General features: G+C 34.3%; 1 protein-coding gene across 3 annotated transcripts in view; it reads left to right on the top strand.

Moving 5' to 3' along the window:
- LOC149080618 (uncharacterized) overlaps positions 1 to 22,466 on the top strand; it is an 87,318-nt gene that overhangs the window by 16,091 nt on the left and 48,761 nt on the right. Inside the window, exon 3 of one of the 3 annotated variants that reach the window (XM_089239770.1) lies at positions 3,911 to 3,970. The exons of the other annotated variants lie outside the window; for them this stretch is intronic. The gene's annotated coding sequence lies outside the window, so the exon portion shown is untranslated. The remainder of the gene's footprint in view (positions 1 to 3,910; positions 3,971 to 22,466) is intronic. 3 annotated transcript variants of the gene reach the window in all.

Raw genomic sequence — 22,466 nt, forward strand, 5'->3', positions numbered from 1 at the left:
GATAAAATAAAATAACGGGGATGACTCAGACTATAAAACTTTTTACTCGAAAACTATAATGTACGATCCTGCTACTTCGTGTTTAAACTTTTACACGTTAGTTATTACATTACTGAATCTACTATTACTACTATTCTTCCACTCTTTTTAAATTTCATATCAATATGAGTTACAGCATGGCTGTTTTTAAACAAAATTTAAATAACTATTTATTAATCAGTAAAACTATTATATAAATACCTGTTACCTGCTGGTTCGCTCGAATGCATTTGGTAATCTGAAAACCCCTAATGACCCCCCCCCCTCCCCGGGGGTTGAATTTTGAGTAATCTCGTCTTAGTGGGTTTCTATATTATGAAATATAATACTGACTAAATGTCATATTTACAGCTTCAGTGGTTTCCGCTGGGTGATGATGAGTCGGTGAATGTCAGGATATGTTATTTTATATCAATGCTTGTCATTATGTCAAAATGCAATCTATAAACAGGGTGCCCTATAAGTGGTAATGCGGTCTTTATCTCATCAACAGTCAGTCGTAAAGGTATAGTTTCAATTTTAAAAATGCTCAAAAGGCGTTCAAAAATTATTCTGTAGCAGTTTTCAAAGTTAAAATTCGGTGTGTAACAAAATAAAAATTCTAAATTTTTGTACGGTCCCCGTCTTTTAACTTCCAGTTTGAAAGTTTTGCCCTGTCTGTCTTGAAGTCAACAAAAAATGCCAAGTTTTCAAGTGTAATATTCGCTGAAATATTCTAATTCAAAAACGGAGAAAAGTCGGGAAAGGACATCATAAATAAGGGGAAGAAGCGATGTCATTTAGTTGTTGTTCTTTCATAACTTTTCTCCGATTTTTGCATTTAAATATCATGAGAAACATAGATTTTTTTTATTTTGGCCGTAGGAGATACAGGGCAACAACATTCAAATTGGAAGTTAGAGGGCAAGTGGACCGTATAAAATTTTAGATTTTTCATTTTGTGACACTGCATTTCCCTCTCAAAACTGGTTAAGGTTTTGAACCCCTTTTTGAGCATTTTTGTAAATTGGAATCGTACCTCTACGACGGACAGTTGATGAGATAAATGCATTAGCACTTAGATTCCCTGTATATAAAATAACATGTCCTCACTGATTCATCATCACCGAGCCGAAACCACTGAAGCTATAAATATGAAATTTGATCAGTTTTGTTTCATGACATACTCACTAAGACGAGATTTCTCAAAATTCAACCCCGGTGGGGGTGGGTCATTATAGGTTTAAATGTTATACGAGGGAATCATCATTCGAGCAATTTTCAGAATACCAAATCCACGCGGCTTCGCTCGCGGGTAATAGCTAGTTATATAATTCTGTTTTAAAACAGCCATGCTATATATAACTTCTATATTGATATAATCAGAGAAATAAAAAATGTAGAGCATTTTTCCAATAATGTAATAACCAACGTGTAAAAGTTAAGTTTAATGTACGATCTTTTATCCCGCTACTTCGTATATAATTTTTGAGTTAAGTGTTATAAACAGATTCTTCCAGGTTATTCTCCTTTATCAATTCATTTTCAGTCAATGTGACTGATACTTATCTTTCACAATTCGAATTGATCCCGTTGTTTGCTATATATATATATTTATTCGCCTTCTCTAATGAGAGCGAGTTGTATCGACTACGGTTGAACGGGCTCTCGTCTCTGATCTTGAAAGTGAATAAGAGGGTGGAAGGAAACTCCTTCACCTATGTCTCCTGTTCCGTCTTTTACTAGTCTAATGCAAGCAACTTGCATAATGAACCTAATGAAGTGTTGCTGCCGGTAGAAAATGGCATCGGAATTTATTCTCACAGAAAGCAAATAAGTTATCAGTATAAACACGTTGCCTTTCTCCTAATCTGCAAGTCGACTGGATAGGAAATGATACCGAAATACGCCTCGAGAACACAGGCTCTCGCTAATGCACTATTTAGTTTGGAAAGACATTACCAAAACTGGAGGAGAGAATTTTTTTTCCTATCAGTTAAAAATTCAAAAACGATTCTCAAAGTTTAAAATTTTCTTGGAATATTAATTTCTCGTGTATCATTTCATTTTTTGCTTCACAAGCGAAAATCCTAGAATGAGACTCTTTAGTGCTTTTCCAACATCAAACAATATTATTTCTAATGAAAATAATAGAATAACACTTTTTTTTGTAGAACTACATAATCAACTCTGTTGAATAACAAAAAAATTGTAATTTACCTCGTCTAAAAGTTAATGTTTCCAACATTAAGACAACAAACAGAAACTGTTTTTCTAAATATTAGATATTATTTACAAAATTATTTTAAATGTTCGGATTAGTGAAACACTAGATCCTTTAAAAATGCTTTTATTTCCGCTGACAAATATCGCGCAAAAATTGAATAACATCTTTATATTTATTTTGTTTGTGATGGATATTCGGGGAAATATCGACTGAGAGAGATAATTACAGAAATAACTTGCTAACGGGACTAATTATTTGTTATGTTTAATACATTTTTTATGCTAGAATTATCCACAAAAATAAACTTATTTATCGAAATTACTCTCTCGAGCTTCAAATTCCTAACAGCAATTCTAGGTAACATTTATTTCAAAATTATTTGTTATAGCCTCGTTATATGTAACAGATGTATCTCTTTATTAATCATCTCTAATACGGGCCTACTAAGAAATTTTACCTTTTCTATGAGAAACCTAAAATATATTCTAACAACGTAATCATTTCAACGATACATAAAAATCAAGAGACCGCATAAATACTGGATATATTGTGTATATGTGAAAGTGCATATCACCCCAGCATCACAAAAGCTATAATGATGTATCGGGGAGTCATCGTGCCATTACGACCATTTCCCTTCCTCGGTAATTAGCTGAAAACGGGGCTTTATAGATGCCATTCATCATCCGTGTAACTTGAACTGCCCTTGTACTCTAAATAGGTTTTGCGTGAACGGACTTGATTATATTCACGCAAGTATGTTTTGCATTGCAGTGACTCCATCAAGAGTCTCTGTAGCAGACGCGTTGTATCTCAGACGAACACGATCTGTGCATTAAGTTTGCAAAGTGATGACACATTTTCATGCATTTACCTAAAGAGACGGATATAACATATAGAAGACCCTTAAATAAGCACGAAATGTATTTCTCTATGGGAAGTTGAAACTAGCCTTTTCATTCTCCAGAATCATTTATTGTTCGAAGTTTACCTTGTAAACACTTTACTCCATATTCATGGTTATTGCAATGTTTGTTCATATGAACGTTTGCTGACTGTGTAAATATGTATTCAGAGTAGTTGCGATGTTTTGATTAAAATAGATCTAGATACTTGGAATTCCCATCATCAAAAGGCTAATTATTTCTTTCTACATACCAGCTAAATTTGTGAAATGATTTGCCCCAGAGTACAAAATATATCTCCCTCACAATTATGGTAATTGTTTCCTATAGTTTGGGAATAAAGAGAAACTCTATTTGCATGTCTTAAGGCATTTAGGTCAAAAGTGGCTCCTCGCAGATAGTGAAAGAATATTGTTTTTATCCGAGAAACGTGCAGTTCATTTGTCTGAGAAATAATCGATTTTCTCTAAAATATCTATACGCAAATCGCCAGAGGAAATTAATTTATTAATCCTGAATAATCGATCTTTTTTGCGCCTTTCCCTTGCGGATGCATGAATTCATCGATCCCTCTTCACTAATTATTCACGTTCTTTGGTGCGATGCTAAAATTAATTACTTGTTTAATATGTAAAGAGAAGGTTAACTAAAGAAGAAAAGTTGTATAAATATTTATAGAAAGTTGTTAATTTGCTTGTTGTATGTATGTGCGTGTGTATATAAAATTATCCTTAACGTGGACTAACCTGTTATTTGTCAGGAACAAATCTGTTTGCTTAATCCACGCCTGAGAAGTATTCCCTGCTGTGAAAAAGAATTTGTAAGTCTAGATTCCGATTAACCCAATTACGACCACATTTTTCTGTACTAATTAGTTGCAAAGGTAGGTGTTCTCAGGTTTCGAATGGATTAAATTCTTGAAAGATAATTTTTGACAAAATTAGCGAAATTTCAAGAGTTATTTGAGAATCTCTGAGGAGAATATTACTCATAAATTGGGAAAGTTGATACTGAATCCCGTTTGCAGGAAACATTTTCTTACTCAATTCCAATGCATACGAGTCTTTCTTTGCTGAAATTTAATAATTCATCGACTCAACTCGTAAACTTTAAAGAATTAATCACCCACACGCGATATACTCCGGAAGTAACAATAGAAAATACTTAGCTCATTGCATATTTCTTGCATAAAGCTACATATTATGAGTAAAAATCAAGATTTATAATTTTGTGGTGAGGATGTTTTAACAATGGACATACTCAAGCTTTACTTTGTAAATTCATTTATTTTCCTAAATGAAACTAGATATTCTTTTTAAATCGTATAGTTTGTTTACAATATAATGAATACAAACAGTATCGTTTACCAAATTAGGCTAAGATTTCTTGTTGTATAAGAACTTGAAAAGCTTGATAATTTTCTGAAAGTTCTGTTATCTTTTGGCCAGTTTCATTATTTTATCTCTTGCCCTTTCCCGTGGCAGCTTCGTTTGTTCCTTTGCAGATCTGTCATTAAGGCAGTCATAATGGAAATTCTATTGCATATGAAACATTTATGAAATAGACTTTATAACTATGTATATAATTTCGTTTAAGTTTCAGGTCGTTTCGTTTGATTTGTGTTTATTTTTACAGCAAATTTTTATTTCGAAATTCTTTTGAGTAAATAAAAAAATTGCACGATTTGTTTACTTTTATACAAATTTCGTACTCAGACCATCGGCAAGTGTCTTCAGATGTTTTATTAAGAATCTTTGTGAAATATAAAGAACTGTTCTCATTATCAGAATGTGGACCTATTTGTGCTGATTACGAAATTGAAAAATTGCCAAGTACTTACGAGATGGTTGCAAATTCTACGTTTTAGCGCTGCAATTTTTCTAACGTCGATGAAAGCTTATGGATTTTTGTTTTCTGTTTAATAGGAGTTAGAGATATATATGAAACTTGGCGTAACTGATGAGTATCATTATCGTTCTCTTTGATTACCAGCTTAATTAAGTGTACCTGCATCAGTGTCTCACGTTCATTTTCTATGTTCCGCGATCGTTACGCAAAACGCACCGAGAAAATGAAAAAAAAATCATTTGCACATCATTCCGTGAGGTAGCTCGCTTGTAATGCAATCATAATTTCCGAAGAAAGTAAGTACGCCCTTGTTTTGATCTTTTCCTTTTAAGAACCTCATGTTTCCTAACACTCGCAACCACCTTTTTACAGTAACACAACGCGTAGCACGTAAAAAAGTCATTAACAGCTGAAACAACTTTCACCAGTATCCAGGAAAGGAAAAGCTATCGCTAACTTCAGTGATGGAATGTGGAGAGGTTTCTAATTCGGGTTTTTAATGAAAATGCTCTAAGCACAAAAGTTTGTTCCATCACCGAAGTGGTAATGGTCATCCCATGTAGAAGAATCAATCTATGTTCCAGTTCGCTGGTGTTTTATTCGAAGTATAAGGCAAGTGAATTTACCACAGATTAAATGTCTTTGTAATGAAGTTGGATGTTGAACTCCTATAATGCCCCTTCACACGGCAAATCTCTCCTAAACTAATGTATTCAATTAAAAAGTTAAAGCGTTCATTTCATTCATATTTAGATTTGAAAAAGTGCCATTTTTATTTTTGAATGATCTGTTAATGTTATTAGTTAACGAAAATGATTGACCCTTAAATGCATAGCTTTGTATATATGTGCAAAGGATTCTCTTTAAACGCTCATTACTGCAGCCAGTTGAAGATTAAAACTCAGAAGAATGGCCTTTTCATATACGGTGAGGATTTTTCCGGATTTCAATTCATTATCTATGAAAAAAAAATTATCAGCTTTTAATTAATCAGATTTGAAGTGAAGAAATAATTAAAATGATAAATTTCCCTGACATTTTAATTTTTATAATACCGTATTATCACCGTTATGCCCATCGGTTTTCGCGGTTAAGATTCCTCGAATACAGTAATCTAACCACAAGTTGCGCCTTCTAGTGAGCACCAAAAAAGGCTCCTGTCATAAAGTAAACAGATTTTTTTTTCTTGTTGAAATCACTTTGCTTCCAGATGTTTACGATATTATCATACTATTCCTTCACAAACAAAAAAGTAATGAACCTGGCAATTCTTGAATTTGTGATCTCTCATGAAAGTGATGAAAAACGTATCGGATTATGTATGGGCTATACTATCGTATTTTATGCAGTTGGTCGTCAATTTACGATCTATGAGCTTACGACTTTTTGACAGACGGAAGAGGGAGGAGAGAAATCCGATAGTAAAACAAATTTTATAGCTGTAAATTCAATTGAGGGCTATCGTTAATTTTCTTTTTTTTTAGATTGCAGTGGTTAACGTATTTCACAAAGCCTCGGTGTAAAGATGCAGAGAGAGTGTGATAGATCTTATTTCTACATTTTTGTATGTGCGCTTTGAAATATTAAATCAAATTAATATTTATATACACGAACATGTATAAAATAATGTAAACGGTTTCTTTCTTCTGCGTAATCTTCGACATTAGACTGCTCTTTGAAATCCAATATCTGTTGCAAGACCACGAATCTTTTCACTGTTTAAATATGACTCAATCCTCTACAATTCACCCCTATAAAATTGTTTAGATTTTTTTTTACAAAAATTGATGTCGATTAGTGCTGTTAGCGAAATTTTAATTGAACAATTATATTTAAATTGCTGTTATATTGGATTTTTAATTAGCTAAAATGGTTAATTAAGCGTAAATTTTCTGTTTGCGGGATAAGATCAAAGCTGAGTAGTCGTTACCTTGAATTTTATTTCAAATGCCCTCAATTTGGTGCTATTTTATGGATGTCTGAACGCATAAAATTTCAGCTCTGAAAAAAATTATATCGACAAGGAATCAACTTTCTAGATAAAGTGTTGTACTTATATAGCCGTATTTTGTATTCAAATGCCACTAAAAGATTTACTTTCTAAAATAATAAAACAAATTGAGAATAGGTATTGGTATTAATTGGGTTTTTCACCATGTATATTCAAATATATACTGAATTATAGAGGGTTAAATAGAAGGGAATTCAATTTTTTTTATACATACGCTGCAACATTTAAAAATACATTTTGTGTGTTGAATCAATTTGTATAAGAAATAAATTCAATTATTCTCTAAGTTTCCTTTTCTATGTTGATCCCTTTCTGCTTACGATCTCCTTCACATCTTAATACTTCAAAACTAGTATTAAAATGTGAAGGGAGATCTTCGACGTTATGGGATGCAAAATATGCTCAAAAATAATCAGAAATTTGCATGTTTAAAACAGAACTATTTGTTTTGATATTTAATTTCAACTTGAGATTTGTTGCTTCTCTAAATTTTCTGTATTCAATAGGCGGCTTTCAAACCAATGCAAAATCTCAAATAAAATCATTTTTGATTATGCTTCATGTAACAATTCACATACGCTACGCAGACAACGTCATCCTGCACCGTCATCATCCATAAAATCATCCATTGTTTAATGTATCGAATGTAATAAGAATATTTTGGCATTAAATTTAATGAGAAGTAAAAAATGGCGGAGCGGAAAAAAAAAGGAGGAAAGGTGGCTTTTTTCAAGAGTCTTAACCTTTCAACAAGTATTCGTACTTTCTTTTTATTTCATCTTCCTTTTTCCATCGAGATGTTAATTAACGTTATTTCGATCAATAGGTTCCAAAGAGGGTAAAAGAAGTGGATGGTAAGAAAAAATAGCAGTAAGGTTGTAATGAGAATTTTTAAAAGAAAGCTCCAGTAAAATGAATTTCAAAATAACGAAGAAAAACTTTTCATGTGTTTCAAAAAAAAAAAAAGTTATGCTTCCATTTTCAACAATTTTATAATGGTGGTGATTCGAGTTTTGTCAATTAAAAAAATCATATAATTCAGAATCTTGTGATTTATAGTTGAAATTTTTACGAAAATATTCATGAAAAATGATTTTGAAATTTTCTGATTGAGTTAAGGTTTCGTATTCACATATCTGTAAAACCTAGTTTTAAAGAAAAAAATTCTGCTTTACAAATAAAAACTCAAACATGAGCTTGATGTTTGATTTCTCCCCCATCTTGAGATTAATTTTAATTACATGAAATTATAAGAACTGTTAATTGTATATTCTTTGTTATTTGTACAGAATTTTTTATATGGCGCACCAGCGTATAGCAACAGAAGTTCTTACAAATCTTAATTAAAACACAAATCTGTTTAGGTCCTGAACCATAATACAAATACAAGGCCACAACAGGCAAAATGCCCAACGAGGTGACTTAAGAATTACGTTTACCAATCGTGTGTTGTAAATCGATCATAGTGTATATGATCGGTTGTTAAGAATCAGTTGGTATATCCCCCTGGTTCCAATCAGCATCGTGTGCAGAGCTGAGATGGCCAAAGCAAATGAATTTACAATCAAATACAATGGCACGACGGTGTTCAAATCTTGATGTAACTGAATATAGTAACTCGTTTTACTAAAGAGCAAAGGATACTTTCCTCTTAGTATAGACTGCTAGTATAGGAATACTTTTTCTCTGGAGGAAAGGTCCAGATTAAACTCGATCTCTAGTAAATTGCTTTGATATTGCCGGAGATGATACGTAGTCGCAAGGAATTTTCGTGTGCATACATTGACCGTGGTGTGAAAAATAATCCATTAATTCCTCTAGTCGTACCACACTCGAACTTTAGTTCCAGATTGAATTCTGTTATTTGAGTAAAATATTGTATACGGAAAAACACTATTCCAGTATTATGCTTAGGAAAACTTGCTAAACAGAATACTGTTTTTAACTTTGTTGCCAACACACCCGCGTGCGTATCTATAAACTTCTGTTTTTATTTGAAATGCACTTATGTGTTTATAGCAATGTAGAGATCTACATAAAGCCACCCCATGCTTTCACTCGTGTGTGTGTGTGTATAATATATATATATATATATATATATATATATATATATGTGCGTATTTGATTAGATCTATGAATTACGATGTTTTCTTCAACTCCGAAACTGAAAATGTTAATCTTCGAATTGCATCTCGTAATTGCACTTCCTCATAATTAAGAACTGTTGAGCAATTATAGTATATTAGCATTTGCATCGGAAGTATAATCATATGAAATATGCATGTCATGATTTGTACCCTAACATTGAAAGAATTCTAATACACTTCTTTCAATGCCATCTCATATTTCGATCGATTTACCGTCAGTTTTATCGGACATTTCATTGACCCGAACTGGGCAGGAAGCCAACAAACGATTCTTTTCAAAGCCGCAGTTTTCGAAAATAAATTTGTTGCAAAGCTATCTTGTGTGGTAGTTTTCTTAAAGAGCGATATAAAAAGTAAATAATTATTTCGTTTGGAAATCTGTCGTCAAAATTCTTTTTCTGAAGTATAGGTATTATCCTTATATTAAATTTTGGCAATATTTGCTTTTTCCCTCTGGGGGTTTTTCCCTCACCTCTTTTGCCGATTTACTCTTTCAATGACAACTCACTTTTCAACGAAGGCACGAACAGAACGATTGCCAAGACAGATAGTTATGCCAATTCGTGAAATACTCTTTTTACTGTCTGTTGTATGCCTCAGTTATCGGTCATCATTCTATCGGAAAATGATGTCTTGACTCGCTCTGCCGCTGTTAGTTTTTTCGCCTAAAATGATCTTCGCACTCCCCCCCCTCCCCCATTCCGAAATCATATGAAAAACTTCTAGAAAAGTTTCAAAAGATCCTACAAATACGCAGTTTATACAGTTATCTTTGACTTTTAAATGAATTTTCTACTTTGCTTTTACTCTTCCATACTTTCTTTATTTGCTATTTTAATACAGCAATACCCCGACTTGGATTCGAATTTTTTATAGAAAAATTTACATCAATCAAAATCTTGATTGCTGTAATTGTACTAGATAGTAATCAATTAAGAATTTTTTAAGCCGATCAGAATACCATATGGTGTTAAAGTATGCCAACTTCTGAAATACTTATTACCAGCTGGAGAAGCTATTGTAGATTTTGCCGTTTCTTTTTTAATGTAGTCTTTTTGTAGCATATCTACCACTTTTACAGACTGATCAGTTTTATGCCCACCGTTATTACAGTGAAGCCTCTCGATAACGAACACTATGGGACCGAAAGTTTTGTCCGCTAATGGAGGTATGATATACAACGGAACACACCTCGTTTTTATGTGTATATATATATATATATATATATATAACCTATATACGACTTTCACATTTATACGACGTTTGGCTGCAAATTGTAATTGACTTCTTTACATTTTATTTCACTTTCCTTGAAAGTCACTGGTGGTTATACATAATCACCAATCGTCTCGATGTGTGTGTGAAGAAAGTTCAATAAAATTTCACTACGTTTATCACTTCTATCGGTGATAATGCATAATTCCAAAATAAAGTTGGAAAGTCTGATGAATATGGAAAAACTTATTGCCTGCCTTCTCTTCATTAAACAAATTAACGATTTTTACCCATACATGATATGTGCACTACTCGTATTTCGCAGTAAATATTAAAGTAAGTGTGAAAAGGATAAAAACACTCAACGTTATCAATCTTGTAATGTTGGCTTTCTTCACTCGTATCAACAAACAAAACCAACATTACCATTCGAATTCGCCGTCCTGGACCATAGATTATGTTCAGTTAATTGATTTATCATATTTACTAACGCGAGTTTGGGATTAAACAATCTTAATTATTAATGATTAATTCTCGGTTTATGACCAAAAATTAATAAATTTTAAAATGGAAGAAATTTCTGATTTTACTGTCCGCTATCGAGTGTTCGCTAACGGGGAACGAAATACATTAAAGCCCTATTCCACGGAACCGGGAATCAAGTGTCCATTAGGAGAGGTTCTACTGTACCGATTAAAAAAACCGCTTAATGTGCGTGTAATATTCATATCAATTTACCTGTTCTGTAACTTTCAATTACTTTCAACCCTCCAATGAAACTTTTATTGCCTCAAATGCAAGCAGCTTATTTCTTTCGATGGACCATGGTGTTATCAAAACATTGAAAGCATATTCCAGGTGATATTCTTTTTTCACAGATTTTGAAGAATACGGACTTTAGTTAAAGACCAGATTTCAGTCAGAAGGCAAGTTATATTTTATGAAACAATCGGTATATCAAAAAAAAAAATTATCCATTTAATGCGTTGAAATAACTTTTTTTATTACAATTTCAATCATAAGGCGGGTGTTTTTCCCTAATTTTGGTCCTATTTAATATATATGAGCAAAATTGTACCGGACCTACGTGGCCAGTCTTTATCACCTATCGCGTCACTTTGAGTTTGTTAGTTTTTTTCAATATCTTTGAAATACAAAGTACCGGGAATGAAATGCTCATTCCGACAATTTTAAATTCAATGAGTAATTATTAATTTCAATTATTCTAATCAACTGTTAGGCTTATTTCCCCCAGTGTTGTTGGATTGTCATTTTATTTTTTCGTCTGTGAAACTGTATGAAAGATATTTCCAACCTCGTTCAAGCTGAACAACAAACGAAACGAACATCGCTTAGTTCAAGTCCAAATGCGATCAAAATTGCACGATGACTGTACAATGTTCGGTCGTTTCCCCCGACAGCAGCTCAGCTGGGATTGCGTGATTGGACTAAGCAAAGCTTCTACATCCCACTGAACACCTGTCTATCCCGGACCATACTCCTAGTATGAGGTGGAGGGGACTTTTCAAATGCTAACCAAGCTTTGTTACTTTCCCCTTCTGTACTTGATTCACGCTAGTAGCCTGCACTAGACATCTTTTGTTCCGCTATCAGTTCCACACCCAATACTCAATTTAATTTGGAACCTATAACTGGATCTGCAGCGGGTGATAATAACTAGAAACCACATGAAGTAAAATACGCAAGTAATTTACGGTGTGCACGTTATGTACTACCATATCTACATTTCATCGTTTAATTTTTACTCAACTTTTTAAATAAGTTAATTATTTTATCAAGCATATTATAGCCACATTCGGATTCTGAAAATACTGAAATATTTTTTCACTTGCATAAAAAAGCTAGCAAAGCAGTTATTGTTATTTAGAACGAAGGAGGGGTGTCATCTCATTAACCCTTTCATGCATACGGATAAGGACATCGTTTTCCTTATAATACAGACGAATATCGTTATAGCGGAAATCTCTTTTTAACTAACATTTTTCTATTCCCCCAGATAAGTTTACATAGGAACAATGCAAAACCTGGAATTATTTGTAACGAAATGATTTCTCTGGTCTTTTGGAGTTCGTTATAACGGGATTCGATTGTAATTATTCAAAGATAATTAAGCGATTATGTTTGCATATAATCCTCGTCTATATAGTCGGTGCTACTACATCAATGCTACAATAATTTTTGAATCAAAATTCGTGCACTGAAAGGCCAATAAAATAAGTTTCTTTCTGTAGCCTTTAGTGTACCTTTTCAATATTATGTGCTGTACCTCGGCTTATGCCTTTACTTGAATAATCTAACATGAACATCATGGAACGGAACCCGAGTCTGATGTACCCAATTAGCAGCTGTCTGGTGATCCCGACTGGCTGCAGGGTGAACCTTGGCAGGTCTCCCAACCCCTGTCAGTGTCGTTTCCCAGCTCAGATGACGTGTATAGTAAGTTATGATACTGTAACGGCCACCGCCATTCCACCCTCCTTTCAGTTTAAGGTGTAGTCAATCGCTCCCCGGACGAAACGAGATGAGATTGTTCATCACAGTGGCTTGTCTGAAAATCGCTGAAAATGCCATTAAAATCACAACCTCTGGACTCAAAATTTAAAATTTTGTGGATAATGGAACAGTTTTGCATTTTACTATTTACTTGGCATATCATGGCCTGATAATTTTAATTGAACTTACATTTTTCATCCGTTTCCAATTGATTTTTTTAAACATAAGATTTTCCTAGAGGAAAACCTCCACTTACAGAAGAAGTTTCAAACGTTGGACATCATCCTAGAAAGCATTTTGAGTAAAAGTGTTTCTTGATAAGTCAAGGTAATCAAATTTTTTCAGTTTCCCGCGGATAAAAATTTAGATAAACAATAAGTGATATTTAATAAAACGTTTTTCATGCACTACTATGTGAAACAAATGAAAAAAAATCATTACCATCGAAACTAACTCAATAAATGATATTGGTTATTCTGTATACGTTTTTATAGACCCCTCAGAATTTGCTGGAAAGATGTTTTTCTGCTAAATATATGTTGGATAAATGATATATCCAGTTGTTATATATCACGGGGCATTTTGGTATGTTTGATAAATTTTCTTAAATATATCACTTTTACCGACGATTATGCATTATAACTAAGCGTCGCGTCATTGGTAAACATGATAAATCATGATATATGATATACTATACGTGATAATTTATTTATACATGAATTGTATAATTATATCGGGGTACGATCGTAAAATTTGTTCTCATTTTTATCCAATATTTTACTATCGGGGTCCGACTTAATTCATCACACATGCTAGACTCATTTGTATTTTTTTTTCATATTCATCAAATTCGCCAATTACACCAGGGCAATTAACTAAGTAATCACAGATCAAAGCAATAAATTTCAAGTATTTATCAAATTTACCAACGACATTTTAGTTGTTATACATAATCGCAGATAAAAGTGATGTTTTCAATACTTATCAAATTTATCAACTGCGCTTGCGTATCATGCATGTCCGGTAAAAAGTGATAAATTTATCAAACTCACCAAGACGATTGGTAAGTATGCATGATAACCGATAATTGATATAATAATCACATTTACCTTAACATATACATATCTGAAACTCAAATTATACATTTTATATGTCAGTTTCAGTGGTGAATGATTATTGTATTTTAGTGCACACAAGAATGTTTTAAGTAATATTTATCATATGTGAATTTCGTATAAAAAATTAAATTTGGAATTTAGCTATTGCACAACGATAATTGACACCTTGTATGTATTGTGTTGTGTGCAGAATTTTTCTATAAAGTGAAACCTCGCTACCACGATACTCGATATAACAATAAATCTCTGTACAATATTTTTTCAAATCTTTTATTGAATTGCCTATAGTCTAATGGTAAACCCCTCTCAATACAACGATATCCTTCACTACGATGAAACCTCTAAAACTATTTTTCAGCGATATATCGAAACCTCTGCAATGCTATTTATATTTCATTTTAAATTACCTTCGATATACTTTTAAATTCTTCATCGGTGTTTGTTCTTTCGAGGGTGTTTAATAACATCGGTATTTTGCACCATCTGCCATCCTAAAGTGTAAATGAAGTTGCCGTGAAATTGCTTTATGTGTAATTACACAACAGTACTGTGCGGTAAATCACTTTACAGTATTGAACTACTGACTGAACTTTATTAATAAGTTATAATTTTTGTGCAGCGAATAAATGCTTATAAGCTGAAATTATTAAATAAATTATTAAAATGCACTGATAGTTAATTCATTTTATGATGGTGCCAACGTCAATTCTGAAGAAATTCCAACAGCATAAATTTGGTGGCGAATGATAATACTGATAACTCAGTGAAATGAAAACTCATCTATATAACGATATTTTTTCTTGGCCGGCAAAGTATCGTTATATCGAGGTTTCACTATAATACAAGCGCGAGGTTCAGGTGTATCACTATGAAGCCAAATGCATGGGGAATGGTATATTGGGGGTGTGATGTCCCGATCCCTTTGCTCGTGACCATGTCCCGCTAAGGCAAGTAGCGCACACGTGAATACTGTTCAATAGGATATGAATCATCACTGTTTCTCCCTTTATGATGCATCCCATCCGCCATTTCATCTACGTGGTTTTTTCGTCGCCTTTGTTTTGTTCCTTCCCTTTCCAACAATAGCAAGTGCGATACTTTGAAAACATCCACGAAACTTATTTAGTCATTTGTTTTATTTCAATGTCAAGTTTTGTGTTTCGGAACATTCGGTAGCATTAAATTAATAATTGAAGAATTAATATTCTCATCAGAATTTTGGTCAAAATATATCTTTCGCAAATCGTATCTAATTAATCTTCATTCATACTGTTTGTGGTTGTTTCGTTGTTTATTTTGCTTGCAAAAATATCTGCATATATTTCATTATTAAACTTCTCTGCCGGCATGCCGTGAAACTCGAGAGACACCACCTTTTTGAATGTCGGGGTCTGGTCCGTTCCCGGCATGCTTGGAAAAGCGAGATTTAAAAAGGATCACAATATGCATTTAGCCAATTCAATGGATATTTAGAATAATGATATTTAAGAATTTTCCAGAATCGAAATTGTCGACTTTTTCCATTGAAATCGCCTGTTGGCTATTCGAAACACATTCGATGATACCCTTTTCATTATTCATTCACGCGATTCTAGGCACAAAGAACGTATTCACGTCAAATCTTGTGGCCGTGTCTGACACAGCCTACCTTTTTTCTTATTGCCGTAAAATAGAGGTGACCGTTAAGAGTTTCTGTAAAACTTTACTACAATGGTACTCGATAAAACACACAGCGGTAGTTTTCGTTCTTCCAAGAGCATCTGGTGACATCGGTATTTTGCATCTAATCTAATTAACCTATTGATCTGTGATTATTAATTGATCTAATTTTGTATCGCATGCACCGCCCTTTCCATCCCTAAAGCAGTTGTTAATGCAGTTGCCGCTCTGTTGCTACTTTCTTGTGTAAGACAAAATTTATAGTGAAGTAAACTTTCAGTTGGTATTTCGCTCAGTAATTTTATTGACTAAGATTTCCTGCGGTCAATAAATGCTCATAAAAAATTTACCATAACTTGGGGTTACTTGAACCTAAAACAAAATGATTTAAATAGCTCCTGGGGTCTACTGTCATGAAAATATAGAGGTGATTCACCACCACTCTGACAGGTAGCATCACTAGCTAGTGCCCGAGGTTCTACGTCGTCGTCCCCGCTGTTCCTGTCTTTTCCTAGTTCAAGCTATGTAGTTTTGTAATAAAACAGGATTTTTGTAACCTGATCACTTTCCCCTCCACTTTTTTACACGCTGCAGTCACACGCAAGTTAAACAAATTTATATTTCACTTATAGTCCTTAAGAAAATAACAGTAGTTTTACAGCTACAATTTATAGAGCTACTCAACACAGTAAAATTTATAAGTAATTAATAGTATGCTGATAAACTAAAAATAGGTTTACTTTGATCCAGCCAGGAAGTGGTTTGCTACATGTTTAATTATATATTTATTAATTTCACATTAAAAACAATATCATTACTTTTTGTCAACTTTTTCATTAACTGGTTTTAGGCCCACACCCACAGTTATTGTGAATATATAGATTTACGGATCTAAAACCAAAAGTCTTCCGAAAATACAGCTGAAAGTATCTAATTTTTCTGCTGTAAAATCAGGAAAAATGTCTCAAGGCCGCTATACACTACTCTGACGCTACGTGGTCCCACGTCACGTCAGAGACGTTGTGAATTCTGATTTGTGGAAAAATGACGTGGAGAAACGAATATTTTGTACTATTAAGTGGTGCGATATAAAGAAAATTAGTCCCTCCCCCAAAAAAAAAAAAAATAATGAAGATGTTTGTTTTCATTTCCAATGTAAAGTAGCTTTTTCATATTATTAGGAAGATAAAGGGGTGCTAAAATATTTCAATCATTTTTCACAGAATTTATTATGTATTTTCACATTTAATGTCAAATTACATAAACATTCCTACGACTAAAATGTGTTTTATTTCCAGATCCTCGGTCCTACTTCAGCCGATTGCCTATTTAAATTGTGCATTTAACAGGAAACGTAGCTTGTGCTCAAGTAACCCAAACAAATTTCCTCCATTTTCCGAATTCGAATATCTCTGAATATTGCACTTAGAAACATGTTTTTTTTTTTTGGCATCAGGAGAAACAGCAACAACTTTCTAACTGGAAGGTATAAAGTTGTAAATAGTAGTATTATAAAAATTTAGATTTTATTATGTTATACGCTGTATTTTCACCTTCAAAATTGGTACAGGGTAATTTTTGAACGCCTATTGAGAATTTTTTAAAGGTACATTAAATAACATTTATGGTTAATCTCCATTTTGAGGGGGAAGGTTTTACTAGAATTGAATTCCATGTTAAAATTTTTTGTGATTTCAGAATGTAGAGTGAACTATTGCAGCGAGATACAGTTCATTTTTTCTGTCGATAATTTAGCACTACTGGTCCTTTTCAAAAGTTAAGCAACAAACTGATAACTCCATTGTAACGGTATGATGATCTGGACAGAAATTGCTATTTGCTTCCGCATCGTTCTTCACATCTTCACTAGAGGTTTAGAGACAGTAATGCACTATATGCTCGCATCATTTCTTCCCGCCCTGATGGGTGGATCTGACTTCCTTTCCGGGACCTGGTGCCATGCTTACGGACGATAATGCAAAAGTTAACAGTTTGTTTGGTCGAGCATTACGTTCAGTCTGAAACACTGGCGCGTATGAAATAGCTACCCATTATAGCTACAGCGTATATTAGACATCCATGGAAAACATTCATCGACTCTCCGTGACCCTTCCCAAAGCGTCGGTGAGCTGCAAACAAGTCTCACTTAAATGGACCATAATACCACAAAACGCCATTGAGAATCTTGTTATTGGTGTGGAACGACGTTGTTTAACCTGTGTATCCAGGTCATATCCCATATTGACCGACCTTCCCCATTGAATCTTTTGTGACTCAATATGATTGTTCTTTTCAACTCCAGTTATTCAATTTTGGATTTTCTATTTTCTTTGTAATTTCACCAGTCTCATTTGCTTCTTCCTATGATCTGAGTAAACTCCAAGCAAAAATAATTAAATTTGCTTTAATGGGCATTTTTTTGTTTTAACTCTTTAGCATTAGTATATATTGCATTTCTTAAATCGAAATTGATTAAAATGTGACTTGCATCACACTGACTTTAATCCAGTCAATTATTAAAAAATCCCTGTTGAACTTACTCTATGTGGCAGTGACATTAATCTTTGTTTGGTAGTGAAACTTTGTATACATATTAGAGGATCTAGGTAAAGGTTAATCACACGGTTTCGTTTTTACAAGATCACCTAGCTTTCTTGCGACAATATTTTTTTTATTGGCCCCAGTATGGTATATTTTTTCATGTTGCATGGCAAGAAGTTCAAGCCATTTTTTTAACGTGGTGTGCGTGTCGTTAGCCATCATCACGCTATGTCACGCGAGAATGCTCCATACTTGCAGACTCTGGGTGGGATACGAGAATTCATGAAAGTGGCGAACGAAGCACGAACAACTGACACTAGAACAAACATACGTATACTCACCGCCCTCCCGAAGTGCTTCTGTTTTTTTGTTTTTTTTCAATAGCCGACATTCATTGTTCGTATAGAAATCTGAAGCTTGGTTGAAATAGCAACGGCAAAAATTTGAGCTGACTGTTGCCATTTTTTTGTATTGCGAGTTTTTTTTCCTCAAAGAAACACAGCTGGAGTTTTTTTAGATGGAGTAACTACTTTTTTTTTCCCGGAGACTCTTTGCCGTTTTGTATCACTCATAAGTGAAATCGAACAAATTTCTTGCTTTTTTTTCATCAAACCAGTCTTTCATTTCTTTCGTTCCATATCCTTTTTCTATAAATATACTTCTCCTGATGGTTTTACAAAAATATCATTGTAACATTGCTGCTTCTGATCTATAATGCATGAGCACGAGTAGGTTCACTGCTTTAATGTAGTAGTGATGGACGATGAAAAGTTTGTGCTTTGCAAGTAAGTTTCGATAATGGAAAGACTGCGTAAAAATTATTGTAAATATAGATGTTAACCCATCTGCACCCGGAAGCGGAATAATACTTTTTCAGTGTCCCTCATCACCGAGCGTGGCGAAATCCACTTGTGTTAGTATTTAAAAACTTGTTCCCATATTAATGTTTGATGATACGGACCAATTAGCGAATTTGAAGTAAGCATGCAGATTGGTTAAATAATATTCGTTTCCCAGAATATGGAAACATCCAAAAACCCAAAATACTGTTTCGGCTGATGGTTATGTAGTACCAAATCATTTAATTCTACGGGGCATTTCAGAAAAGAATGTTTCTATATACGTTACATCGTTTCAAAATCAGTGATAGAAATTAAGATGAAACAAGTGTTACGTTTGATGACCAGGCCTAGAATTCCGAATACACCATGGCATTAATTAGTTTTAATTAATAGGTAGAGTCAAGGGCCGTCTTAAGAGCATCATTGGCCCCCGGGCCAAGTGGTTTTTCTGAGGCCCTACCAGGTACATTCTAGAAAATTTCAACCAGATCTCGTTTTTGTGAGGCCCCTCTTCTTTTCAGGCCCCCGGGCCCATGCGTTTAGACGGCACTGGGTAGTCACAGTTGTTTTATTTCACGATGATTTTCTGTGCGGCTATGTGAAGGTAATGTCCGAAGACAGAAAGGGGGACGTCTGCGCACGCATCCTTAGTGACGTCACTTATCCTAATTTTTCAAATAGATGGCGTCACTATTCCGACCAATAAAGCCGGCCACAATACAATTTTCCCCAATTTTGAAACGGAACCACTAAAAAAACCAGAAACAGAAATTCTGGGAATTTCGGTGGCTATTTGTGAATGCTTCTGGGAAAAAACTCATGTCAATGAAGAAATATGTTTCAAAGTGAAGAAAAAATAAAAAGTAACAGAAAGGCGAATTTTCCGAAACGTAGGAGGACGCTTGAAATAACATCAAAAAAGAGGACGGTTAGTAACCCTATGTGAAAGTCATTGTTCACAGTAAGAATCCTCAATCTTTGTATCTGCTTGAACACTTCATCTTTGAGGCACAGGCAACCATTGCAGTAAACTGCCTTCATACTCTACTCTTCATTTTTGTCATGTCATTGCTAAGCAAGGCGACCATTTTGAACCCATAGTTTTGTGATTTGACTGTTTACAAACCGCTGTGGTGGTCGAGTGGTTATAGTGCCGGACTCGTGATGCGAGGATCCGGGTTCGAACCCCACAGTGGTGGTCGGCCGAAGTTGGTTTTCTGTGGTTCCCAACTTCAAGGCGCAAATGCGAGCCGATCTCCCCGTTAAAAAGTCTCGCCACAGAGAGCAACAGTCCTACAACGGTAAATCATTCAACCATAACACTTCACTCATAGTTAGTAAAACTGGGGGCAGATGACAGCACTACACATAACAAGCATTACAGAGAAACAAACTATACGTCAGGTTGCACTACACGTACACGCGCATTCCCGCATTTACCGATTCGTTGGGGGGTTCCACGGGGGGGGGTGCATGTGTGGTGTAGCAGTAGTAGGTAGGGGCTCGGGGATCCATGAAGTCAGCCACCTCGTTGGGCGGTTTGCCTGTTGTGGCGTTGTTTGTATTTGTATTTGTAAAGAATAATATCACCCACTGTTTGAGACTTTACCGAGAACGTGGTGTCATCTATCAACCGAATTGGTTACTAATTCTACAAAACAGCGCAAATAAAAGTGCGAGCCTGCCCATTAAACCAACTACTTGTATCATCTTTCTAGCTGTCACTGTTTCCAAGTTATGTCATTTCAAAGTTAAGGAGTCCTTTCTGGAACAGCTTGTAAATATTATAGCGGATCGTCTAACATTCCTAAGATAAACTTAACGTTAATATTTACAGTAAAAGCATATACAATGAACCTCGTTTATACGACTAATGAAAATAATGAAAATGTTTATACGAGTAAATGAAATAAGTCAACTAAAACTTAGTTTTGTATCAAAGTAACCTTCCCGCACCCCATACGCCATTATTGCTCCAAAAACCACACCGTCGTCAGCCATTCTGGTACTTTTATAGATCCTATGCAATAATTATATTTTTTACATACACTTTTAGCTAAAAAATATGGCGTTAAAATTTCGTTTCTGTAGGGCTTGGATTTTTGACACTCCATATTTTTTTTGAGACAAGTCGTATTTTGGGCATTTTTGAGCTATTCGTCATATTTTAAGTATTTTGAGCGATCAGTCATTTTGATTTTTAAAATGAGATCATTTTTATCAGCAAAAATTTAACTCTATTCATTTTTTTCAGTGATATAGCTCCCCATCACTGAAAAACTCCCAAGCTCTATAACAATGTTTTTTGCATTATTTTGAAGTAAAAATATTTTTCTCCTTCCTATATTGTCACCCCCTCAAATTTGGTAGTTGCCCCCTTCTTTCCTGATCCATCGCCCGGGGCACCCTGCCTTCCCTTTAGTTATAGTACGGCCTACAACTGTACAAACATTCAAGCATTGCAATTGGAAATACAGATGGCAACACTGACTTCACGTACAACACTAGATACGCACGCAGACGATTGGGTACACCAGTTATCCGTTAGGTATAGAACACACTTTCGGCACAATTAACATCTGAAAGCGGATGAAATGGTAAAAATTGCCAGTCTACTATGGTAAAAAATGATGGTAGACTGGAGTTGTGCTTGGTTTAAAAGGACCCATGGTACCACTGTATTTTATTTTGTTTAATGTTGAAAGTTCTAGCGCAAAACGGATTTAATGAGCAGCAGCATTGCGATTCAGCTTGAGCAACAATCAACGAGATTGTAGAAACTAGTCTGCTTTATGTGTGTGACAAGCCTTCAAATATTGCTCCATCTGTTATTTCTTGGAAGAAACTAAACAATAGCAGTTTTTAAACCTTTAAAATGCTTCGCATAAAATTGCGATTCTAGAATGTGCTAAAGAACAAATGGACGGCTTTTATATAAAACGAACCAAACGCCATTCAATCAAAACTGAGAAAAAGCTATTTAAAGTTATCGTCGATTCAGTTCTCTTCAGTTTGGTAGTTAGTTCAAGTGCACACAGACGGCATCACATCCTATAGCCACTTGGTTATATTTAGACAAAAAATCCCAACTCTTTCAATAGTTCAGATGTCGGTATATCTCAAAAATGTTAAAAATGGCGCTTGGTTCCTTTTATATAAAAGCCGTCCAAGTCTTGTATATTAAGTAAGCGTGATTTTCATTTGAATCTAGTGAGAATTTTAACAAGTTAAATTGATTACATTTATTTTAAAACTTAATTTATATAAGAAGCAACAACTGAAAAAAAAAGAATAAATGGGGAAATAGTCATAATTTAAAATTTTAAGTTCATATTTTCAAGTCAAATGCTTGCATATTTTCAAGATTTTTAGGTCAAACATTCGACCCTAATGATGATTATGCAGTGAATACGCACACATT

The sequence above is a fragment of the Pholcus phalangioides genome, unplaced genomic scaffold (genome assembly GCF_987345545.1).
Source record: "Pholcus phalangioides strain wild (caught in Gottingen) unplaced genomic scaffold, Ppha-v1.0 ptg000011l_1, whole genome shotgun sequence".
In the NCBI taxonomy this organism is placed as follows: Eukaryota; Metazoa; Arthropoda; class Arachnida; order Araneae; family Pholcidae; genus Pholcus; species Pholcus phalangioides.